Here is a 12096-nt window from a genome sequence, read left to right as displayed (position 1 = left end):
AATTAAAATTCGAAAATTTTTTCTAAAGCCTCCAGGGGACTTCGTTTTCGCACGAAAAAATTTTATGTGCCCTTATTGCATCCGGACCCACAATTTTTATCCGATTCCATCTTTTTTTTCAATTAAAGCTAATTAAATTCTGAAGAGGTGTGTCAAGGGCGATTTGGCTACAAAAGCTCTGTTTGTTTGTTATTCAAGTTGTAAAATGCCAAAAAAACATAATTTTTCATATTTGAGCTGCCTGTTCTGTAATATTCATTGATTTTACCTCAAAAAGGTGAACAACTGATAGATTTACAATCGATTAACAAATCCTAATAACTTAGATGAAGTTCGTGCAATCTGTTCAATTGTTATAAACAAATTTAATAAACAAGCGCCTGTGTATATATAAAATGCATTTTTTCTGCGCAATCATTAGGTTTGCCATCAAAAATGAAAATTCCATGACAGAAATGGATAATCAAAATATTTATCATTGTTATAAACAGTACTGATTAACAAATGCATTAAATGGTCACTTTTTGATAGAAAAAATCCATTCTTTGCGTAATTGTTCATTTTATCACTGAATTAATATTCTGATAGAGGAATATAAAGTTTGACAATATTTTTCATTTTTATGAACAATTCTGCTCAAAAAATGCATTTAATAGACGCCTTCAAATAGGAAAAATCTCTGTCTTGATGAAATGTTGATCATATCATAAAAAATGAAACTCTTACGAAATATAATGACATCCAACAACACTTCCCATTGTTATAAAGAATCATGATCAATCAATTCTTAAAATAATTCTTTCGTATAAAAGAAATCTGTCTTTTGGGTTCAATAGTTAATGTTACCTTGAAATATGGAACCGAATCGCAAAATGTCTGGACTCAACATCTTTCTTCATCTTTCAACATCCATTCTTGTCTCAATAATCTGCAATCAGCAGATCCTGAACTTGTGCATCCATGGGACGAGGGAGTCTCTCCCTCGCCTCTTGGGACTTTTCTGTCAATTGGCCGATAGGCAATGGGCACTTTCAATGACCCTAGCGCCATGTATGTGGATCTTGTGGGCTATCACAGGCATATAGAACCAACTATATAAGCTGACGTAAAGTTTTGCAGTTTGCTGGCAATATTTTCCGAATTTGATAATATCTGTTTTCTTTCCTGATGCCCATTTTCTCCCAAAATTCGTTTTGAATACTCTTCTTCGCATCGCTCATTTTCTGTTTTTCATCGGCTAACTTCGCTGCCCATTTGCAGATCTCTATGCTACACGCAATGTGAAGAATACATTCCATGAAGCTTATCCAAGCATGTAGTGTGGAGAGACCATAAGAGAAGTTTTTGATCTTTAGAGAGAAGAGTTAATTTTTTGCAAACTGTTCATCAGGGAGGGCTTTGCGGAGCATATACAACATGGCGATAATGATGGTGTTTTAGTGAGCGCTTGGCAAACCTTTCCGTCAACCATGAAAATTATTATTTTATGCGTGACTTTGCAACGAATCCGACTTCGACCGAAATTAATTGTTGTTGGTTTGAGTTCATCGATTTCTCTTTGAATCTGCCTTACCTCAGAATTGCTAGTCTCCTTCGTTTTCTACCAGTTTCCGTGCCTATCATCTCCAATGCTAGCGGTACCATCGAAAAAATTAAGATGCTTGCATCAGATTTACTAGGATCAGTGAAAGACTGGTTATATGGATTGTGTCCAGATGTCCCATCACATCCATACTTCAAAGTTAAATTCATTGAAAGATTAGGCCTGTAAACTAAATTTGAGGGTATGATTCCAGGTATTTCCATCAAGCGAGATACTGTGTGATCCAGCAAGACTTGCGTGTTAATACTCACACCCTCTTCCGTTATGATAATATGATGTTCTGGGGGGTAGCGCCTGTTTTTGGCATCTGCTACGCTTCTGTAAGGTGGATGGATATCAGCATTTTTAGCTTTCGCTTGCATATAAATAACTTTATACTGGTTTTCACTTTTGCGTCCTCAATCAGTGCTAATGCCTCATCATCAGTATAGCGTGTAATTCCTCCTACTTCTGAATATGATAGTTCGTCAGGCAATTCATCGTGTTCATCATCGTCAGCTGACAAAAGTTTACTCATGTAATTAGCGACTTTAGTTTTACCAGAAGATCGCACAATACTCAGGAATGGACTCTGTATTTCAGAGTGAGAATAACATTCCTGAATTCAGAGCAGTTTTCGTCTCTTAGTTGATTTTAAGCTATTTTCGACATTATCGGCCATTCCGCATTCCTGACTCTAAATGTTGTTATGTCATAAAAAGCTTTTTTCCACTTTTGTTCAAATGTGGACATGAAATAAAATTTGTCCTTTTTGAAAGCGTCTATTAAATGCATTTTTTGAGCAGAATTGTTAATAAAAATGAAAAATATTGTGAAACGTCAGTTTCCTCCATCAGAATATTAATTTAGGGATAAAATGAAGAATTATGGAGAAAAGAATGGATTTTTTCTATCAAAGAGTGGCCGTTTAATGCACTTGTTAATAAGTGTTGTTTATAACAATAGTAAATATTTTAATTGTCCATTCCTGTAATAGACTTTTCATTTTTGAAGGCAAACCTAATGATTGCGCAGAAAAATTGCATTTTATATATACAGAGGCGCTTTTTTATTAAATTTGTTTATATCAATCAAAAATTTATACTTTAGTGGTTGATTTCAACGAAACATTAATTTCACTCGATTTCGGGGTGAAAAACGTGATGAAAAGGGGCCATTCATATACCAGGTGAACAATTTTTCACCACTTTTTGACCCCACCCTCACCCCTCGTGGACAGCCGTGGAATTTTGACAAACGCCCCCCCCCCCTGGACTATGTCCCCGTGGACATATATTATGAAAATATAGATATTATTAGTCTTCAAAATGCCCGGGAGCTCGCGACAATTCCATATGGACGTCATTTTAGAACTCACGAAAATTTCAGATTCTTCTGTTTTCTAGTCAACAGTTCGAAATTCGTTGACTGGCTAACAGCTGTTCGTGCTTTTTGCAACAATTTATCGTTAAACTGGTCGAAAATTCGAGTGAAAAACGTCATTTTAGTACTCTTGAAACCCAGTGGGGATGATTTTTTTGGTGCAAACAACTACCAAAAAGTTTGAGTGGCAGCTCCTGAGTGGTGCCAAAGTTGACTGGCAGACTGTCAAAAATGTCAAAAATTCGAGTGAAGAAACGTCATTTTAGTACTCTTCAAACCCACGGAGAATGATTGTATGAATGCTAAAAACTAACGAGCAGTTTGAATGGCAACTCCTGAGATTGTACCAAAGTTGACTGTCAGACTGTCAAAAATGTCAAAAATTCAATTGAAAAAACGTCATTTTAGTACTCTTGAAATCCATTTGGGATGATTTTTTAGGTGCAAACAACTACCAAGAAGTTTAAGTGGCATTTCCTGAGTAGTGCCAAAGTTGACTGGCGGGCTGTCAAAAACGTGATAAATTCGAGTGAAGAAACGTCATTTTAGTACTCTTCAAACCCACGGGGAACGATTGTTCGAATGCTAAAAACTAACGAGCATTTTGACTGGCAGATCCTGAGTTGGTCCAAAGTTGACTCCCAGCCTGTCAAAAATATCAAAAATTCGACTGGCTAACAGCTGCTCGTACATTTTTCAACAATTTATCGTTAAACTGTTCGAAAATTCGAGTGAAAAACGTCATTTTAGTACTTTTGAAACCCAGTGGGGATGATTTTTTTGGTGCAAACAACTACTAAGAAGTTTGAGTGGCAGCTCCTGAATGGTGCCACACTTGACTGGCAGGCTGTCAAACATGCCGAAAATTCGAAAGAAGAAACGTCATTTTAGTACTCTTGAAACCCATTGGAGATAATTGTTTGAATGCTAAGCACTAACCAAAAATTTGACTGGCAGCTTCTCAGTGGTGCCAAAGTTGTCTGGCAGGCTGTCAAACATGTGAAATTGACTTAGTTTCTTTTTTTATATACATATTAGTTTTAGAGAAGTGTCCTATAGATGAAAATTTTATTTAATGAAAAGGAAAAAACTTTCATTCGATTGTTGATTAAAATGTCAGTCAATTTTTGCACTACGCAGGAGCTTCCAGGAAATTTCCCTGTTAGTTGAGGAACAGCCAATCAATTATTATCTTACTTTTTAGCACCTAAAGAATCATCCCCAGAACGTTTCAGGAGTACTAAAATCACTGTTCTAATTTCCATCCTGTCATTTTTTATATGCTTGACAGTCTGCCAGTCAACTTTGGCACCACTGAGCAGCTGCCAGTCAAACGTCTTGTTAGTTTTTAGCATTCAAACAATCATTCCACGTGGGTTTCAAGAGTACTAAAATGACGTTTTTTCACTCGAATTTTTGACCAGTTTAACGATAAATTGTTACAAAATGCACCAACCCTGTCAGTCAGTCAACGAATTTCGAACTGTTGACTAGGAAAACAAAAGAATCTAAAATTTTAGTGAGTACTAAAATGACGTCTATAGAATTATCGCGAGCTCCCAGACTACAAGAAGTCCAAAAGGAGCGATGAATTGGCTGAAAAAATTTGGCTTAGCTTCGGAACGTGAGCTTACACATGATTTGAATTGTAAAGAAAAAGTCGTAAAAAAAAATTTAATAAAAATAAAAATTCTATTATGCGCAAGCACAATGTACAGCAATAATCGATATTGTTCATAAATTAGTTTATAACAATTGAACAGATTGCATGAACTTCATCTAAGTTACTAGGATTTGTTAATCGATTGTACACCTATCAGCTTTTCACCTTTTTGAGGTAAAATCAATGAATGCTACAGAACAGGCAAATCAAATATGAAAAATTATTGTTTTCTGGCATTTTGAAACTTGAATAACAAACAAACAGAGCCCTTTTAACAAAATCACTTGGACATATCTCTTCAGAATTTAATTAGCTTTAATTTAAAAAAAAGATGGAATCGGATGAAAATTATAGGCCCTGGATCAACTTTCTAAGTACCCCAACTTTCTAATTCGCCGCCCTGTGCAACGTGCATCCGAGTAAAATTGCTCAAATCTTCACCAGTGGTCAAAACTCTGTCAGCGCAACCCACTGAAAAAATTCAACTATCTAGCATTAATATAGGATAAGATTGTTATAAACAATAATAATTTAATTACACATCTTAATTATGTTTCTTCAATTTCATTCAGTATTACCTCACTCTTAAGTGAAAAATTGACAAAAAGTGGAAAATTTAAGAGAAAACCGCCACTATCTAGCATTACTTTAGGAGAAGATTGGCATGAGCAATAATAAATTGTTGAAATAATTATGTTTGTTAATTTAAATATGAAATCATTTTATTTTTCAAATATCCTCTTTTACCCTTCTTTATTAAGGGCAGCCCCCCCCCCCAACCCCGAAAAAATTCTTGGCTACGCCTCGTAGAAACTCAACTAAAACAGCGTTTCTGAATATACCAGTGACGCCAAATGATAGATTTAACCAGTGATACAGCGCACCACGCGGCCAAAATAGGAACCTCGAGTCGAGTCGCCGGTTCCCCGCGCGTCGCATCATTGCATTTGGCGAGTCAACGTATTACTTCAAACTGTCGAAATTATACTTTATTGTTAAGTAGTGTTTGTGTTACAAATATAGGGGGCCTAAGTGCAGTAAAATGAAGATATATCTTTTGCTCATGCGAAAAGTTGAAATAAGACAGACCTTCCGATAGTTAGGCGCAATATTATTACGAATATACTTCTGTCTGTATCAACCAGTAAGATTTCACTAATTCATTTCAAGAGAACATATACATGGACACCAGGAACTCTAAAATGCCAATTTTCAACAAAAAATGTGTATGAAGTTTTTATTATAACAGGAAAATTTTTTTATACTCGGAAGAAAATGTTACTGTATTTGATGTAATTGTGCCTTGAAAGTGGGCCCTCAGAAAATAATAGGATATTTTAAAAGTAATTTCAAGTAGTTTCATATGAATTATAACGGGAAAAATATTCAGAATTTAGATTTTAAGTTTGTGATTACAAAAATTAAGCTTATTAGGAGATGGTGTGCCTCCAAAATGGTAATGTGCTTCAAGTACCATACAGACGGAATCGTAAATGCGAAGAGCAAACATACACTACTGATGAAAACTTTACCTAATTATTTGATACTTTAATTTTGTCAAGGTCTTGTGCCTTACTTTTAACCCTAGAAAGCCATACCTCCATTTTCGACCTAATAAGTCATTCTGGGGCACTGTGACCCTGCGTAATTTTTGATGAGTTGCCATACAAAAAACTATAAGACCAAAAAATCCGCGAAAATTTTGAACTAAAGTTCAAACACAACAAAATATATTTTAGTAATATGAAGTAGCTACGTCCATTATTAGTATTTGTTTGTAAGTCGCTGAAAATTGTTTTATTTTTTTCCGATGTCATTTTTCCAAAAAATCATGACTCTTTAAAACTTGAATGGTTTCAGCTGTCAATATAAAGTTTCATAGTCCGGGGGCTCGCGAAAAATCTATGGACGTCATTTTAATACTCATTCAAGTCAGAAATTCGAGTGAGAAAACGTCGTTTAAGTAAAGTTAAAACACATCGCGGATGATTGCTTAAGTGCAAAAAACTAACACAAATTTTGATTGCCAGCTCCTGAGTGGTGCCAAAGTAAACTGGCATGCTGTTAAACATGTCATACATTGGAAGAAAGAAACGTCATTTTATTATTCTTGAAACCCATTGGGGATGATTGCTAACGTGAAAACAACTAACACAAATTTTGATTGCCAGCTCCTGAGTGGTGCCAAAGTTGACCGGCAGGCTGTTAAACATGTCAAAACTTCCAGTGAAGAAATGTCACTTTAGTACTCTTAAAACCCATGGGGGATGATTGCTTAGGTGCAAACAACTAACACAAATTTTGACAACCAGCTCCTGAGTGGTGCCAAAGTTGACTGGCGGGCTGTTGAGCGTCTCAAAAATTCCAAGGAAGAAACGTCATTTTATTACTCCTAAAACCCATTGGGGATGATTGCTTAGGTGCAAACAACTAAAACAAATTTTGACTGCCAGCTCCTGAGTGGTGCCAAAGTTGACGGGCGAGCTGTTAAACATGTTAAAAATTGCAAGAAAAAAACGTCATTTTAGTTCTCTTAAAATCCATTGGGGCTGATTGCTTAGGTGCAAGCCACTAACACAAATTTTGACTGCCAGCTTCTGCGTGGTGCCAAAGTTGACTGACAAGCTGTTGAACATGTCAAAAATTCCAATCAAGAAACGTCATTTTATTACTCTTAAAACCCATTGGGGATGATTGCTTAGGTGCAAACAACTAACACAAATTTTGACTTCCAGCTCCTGAGTGGTGCCAAAGTTGACGGGCGGGCAGTTAAACATGTCAAAAATTGCAAGAAAAAAACGTCATTTTTGTTCTCTTAAAATCCATTGGGGATGATAGCTTAGGTGCAAACCACTAACACAAATTTTTAATGCCAGCTTCTGCGTGGTGCCATAGTTGACTGACAGGCTGTTGAACATGTCAAAAATTCCAATCAAGAAACATCATTTTATTACTCTTAAAACCCATTGGGGATGATTGCTTAGGTGTAAACAACTAACACAAATTTTGACTAATAGCTCCTGAGTCGTGCCAAAGTTAACTGGCGGGCTGTTAAACATGTCAAAAATTGCAAGAAAGAAACATCATTTTAGTACTCTTAAAACCCATTGGGGATGATTGCTTGGGTGTAAACAACTAACACAAATTTTGACTGCCAGCTCCTGAGTGGTGCCAAATTTGACGGGCGGGCTATTAAACATGTCAAAAATTGCAAGAAAAAAACGTCATTTTAGTTCTCTTAAAATCCATTGTGAATGGTTGCTTAAGTGCAATCTACTAACACAAATTTTGACTGCCAGCTCCTGCGTGGTGCCAAAGTTGATTGGAAGGCTGTTAAACATGTCAAAAATTCCAGTGAAGAGACGTTATTTTAGTAATCTTAAAACCCACTGAGGATGATTGCTTAGGTGCAAACAACTAACAAAAATTTTGACTACCAGCTCCTGCGTGGTGCCAAAGTTGATTAACAGGCTGTTGAACATGTCAAAAATTCCAATGAAGAAACGTCATTTTAGTACTCTTAAAACCCATTGGGGATAATTGCTTAGGTGCAAACAACTAACACAAATTTTGACTGGCAGCTCCTAAGTGGTACCAAAGTTGACGGGCAAGCTGTTAAAAATGTTAAGAATTCCAATGAAGAAACGTCATTTTTGTACTCTTAAAACCCATTGGGGATAATTGCTTAGGTGCAAACAACTAACACAAATTTTGACTCTCCTGAGACGTGCCAAAGTTGACTGTCAGGCTGTTAAACAGGTCAAAAATTCCAGCGAAGGAACGTCCTTTTAGTACTCTTCAAACTATTATGCGTTTTACAGAAAACGCATAAGCTATTAACAATTTGGTCATTCTGCATCTCAGACGAAGAAAGAATATACGCTGCTGATCTTACATAACAGTATCCCTTGAAAAGTTTGAAGGCGCCTCTACAAACTATTTTCTTAAAGATGAAAAATAAGTTTTTATAAATAATTAATAATAACATCGTCAAATCTAACGAAAGAAGCAAGAAAACATTTTTTTACACGGCCTACTAGACATTAGGGTGCTTCACAAAAAATATTTTTTTATTTTTGTTTGGCCGTATTGCGTCAGTTTGTTTCTCTGGGTAAGAAAATGCTCTCCTGATTCTTTCGGAGTTAAAAAATTATTTACAGGTTGCGAGCTGCGAATTTATCGAGGCGTCCTAACGATAGGATGCTAACGCACGCGATCGACTAGATGATACTTAACCAAAAATATAAACAATAAAAAGCTAAACAAGAAGTAAGCACTAGAAAGTTTTAGATCGCAGAATTGAACAAGATGAAGCTATAAGTTGGCCAAAACTAGAAGATGCGCGCTCGCTCCATCAAAACATTAAAGTCCTATCTCGGGCGAGCAAAGCATGAAGGTGCCACTTCTCGCTTATAATCTAAACACGAGAAGTGGCAACCTTCATGCTTTGCTCGACCGAGATGGACCTTTCATGATTTGATGAAGCGAGTGAGCACCTTTTAGTTTTGGCCAACTTCTAGCCTCATCTTGCTCAATTACGCGAGCTCCCGGAGTATTACTGTAAAAACATAATACTTGAGCGTAAAAATTATTTCATAAATGGATTATTAAAAAAATGTATTTATTTCGCATACTGAAAATGGGCCTTTTTTAAATGAAAATCATGGCATTTTCATAGATAAAATCCATACTTTATTAAAGCTTATTGGTTGTTATAAAGTGCAGGGATTTTAAGTGTTAGGTGATTAGAAGTAGTTTAGTATAAAAATTATCTTACTGAAGTGGATAAGTGCAATTAATCCGCTCTTGTGCAATTGAAACACATCACATGTACACACGATGTTCATCGCACATCGGGCACCTGATAAGTTATTAGTTTATTAAAATTTTCAAGAAAAAACCAAATCCATATTTTAAAACCACTTTACTTAAAAATTATTCACAAAAAAGCAAAACACTTGTAATGCTGCAGAAAGTACAATTCAGTCACACCAGGGTCACAGTGACCCTACTTTTACTTCGAACGGCTGCCAAGCCAACACCGACGCTCGCCTCCGCCGGGAAAGCAACGGTAGCTATAGCCTCCATTTGAAACCTATTTATTATGACTTCACAAGTTCCATTCTCTAGCGCGCTGAAAAGATATCTTATGTTTTAGTCATCGGACAGGGGCAAATTGACCTGGAATCACTTTCTAGGGTCAATCTAACGAAGATATCTCGCTGAAATTTTGTGAAAAGAGGGAAAATATACCATTGCACAGAGTTCTGGCATATTGACGGATAAATAAAAATTTAATAACGCAGAACAACATGTGCTGATACGAGGTGTGTTCAAAAAGAAAGGTGACTTTTCAATTTTCGCCGGCTACGTACATTCAAGTTTTAAATTTTTTGTTTTGTTGTGTTGGTACAGTCGTCACGATCGTATGTTCACAGTTTTGACTATATAGCTCTTGTTGTTTTTCTGGCAGAGGCGTAAAAGGTTAGAAGGGTTTGGTGTGATCGGCGATTTTCTTCTTTCGAAAAAAATGAAGCAAAGAGTTTGCATTAAATTTTGTGTGAAAAAGGAAATTCAGTGTTCTAAAATTTTTGAAATGTTGACAGTTGCATACGGTGAGTCCACTCTGAGTAAGGAAAATGTGTATAAGTGGTACAAGCTGTTCCAAGAAGGCCCAGAGGATGTCGAAGACGAACCTCGCCCTGGACGTCCCAGCACGTCAACAACAGATGAAAACGTTTCAGCAGTAGAAGAAATGATGTTGAAAAATCGCCGAATTACCATCAGAGAAGTTGCTGAAGATGTTGGCATATTGGTTGGCTCATGCCGTGCTATCTCTTCGGACGTTTTGGGCATGAGACGTGTGTCAGCGAAATTTGTTCCAAAACTGCTTAATTTTGAATGTGCTTGTGAAAGATTTTCTGACCAAAAACAGCACCACAGTCATGCCTCAGCCTCCATATTCACCGGATTTGGCTTTCAGTGACTTTTTTCTTTTCCCAAAACTGAAGAGACCCATGAAAGGACATAGATTTTCAACGATTGAGGAGATGAAAACTGCATCGCTGAAAGAACTCAAGGCTATAACACAAAATGATTATCAGAAGTACTTCGATGATTGGAAAAAGCGTTGGCACAAGTGTATTATATCTGAGGGGGATTACTTTGAAGGGCACAACATAAAAATTGAGGAATAAATTAATATTTTTTGAGAAAACCATAAAGTCACCTTATTTTTTGAACACACCTCGTATTTCTAAATATAGTTATTTTACGTAAAAATATTAATCACAACCAAAATATCTCCGTTGCAAAAAACCTGTCAAGTAAAACTACACAAATTAAAAAAATAAAATTTGTTTAAGTAATTTGCAATAAAATATTCCTCAAAAACACCATAGGAAACTTTTTTCAGAGTTACCTTATGTAAATTTGGAAATAAATTTTAAAAAGCCATATCAGAAATTATACAACTCACCGAGTTTGTACTGTTAACTATACCATCACTCACCCATAACGAGAAATTTAAAAAAATTAATTTGCGTATGCATTCTATGTCGCTTAGTTTAATAATGTCTAATGGCTGATTAAAAATACGCTTCCTATTTAAATTTAAAATTTAGCTCTTGGCATGAAGAATTGAGGTAAAAGATCAAATACACTATGCTATAGTTTTATTTTCTTTTATATTAGTGGAAATAGGTGAAAAAAAGAAATGAGAAAAATTTAGTAATTGAGACCCCTGTGCTGGAAGCGTTTTTTACTTCTATTTTTCTTGGGGGGGGGGGGGGGGGGGGGGGCTCAGGTCGAAGCTTTTGGCATGATAAATTGCGATAAAAATAGAATTTGATATGTTATGATAGCTTTTTTATATAATTGCTTTAAAAATCTGAAAAATGGACGAAACAATGACCATAACCTCAGCTGTCGATTTTCATTGAAATCGGTTGAAAATTGCGCTGACAATTCAAATAAGGTCCAGAATACATGATTATTTCAGACAAGGATTCTTAGTAGCTGTTTTTGTACTTGGCAGCGATTTGCTACCGCGAATCTTTACTATCACACTTATAAACTAAATTATATTTGGAATTAATAGCTGCCGTACTAGTTGTGATTTTAAAAGTAACAAAGTAATGTATCACAGAATTTTACACCTTCACCATTGAGAAATTCGTGAAACTTCTACAAAGCATTATAATTTGAAATAAATTTACTTCATATTAGAACTTCTTTAGAATGCAAACTTGAAAAAGCATTCGTCGACAAATATTTATTTGACAATTAATCATTTAACGACCCACCAGAATTTACATTTATCGATAACCTAGTTCAAAAAAAGTAATCGCATTTTTACACAATCTGAAAATAGATTTTGTTTACTACTACAATGATCTTGGAAACACGCAGATCAACCTATTTTATCTGACACTTCATTGAATTCAGTTAAACAGAAGCCAAAACAAAA

Source organism: Belonocnema kinseyi, chromosome 6 (assembly GCF_010883055.1).
Source record: "Belonocnema kinseyi isolate 2016_QV_RU_SX_M_011 chromosome 6, B_treatae_v1, whole genome shotgun sequence".
Taxonomy (NCBI): Eukaryota; Metazoa; Arthropoda; class Insecta; order Hymenoptera; family Cynipidae; genus Belonocnema; species Belonocnema kinseyi.
This window is presented reverse-complemented; position numbering follows the sequence as displayed.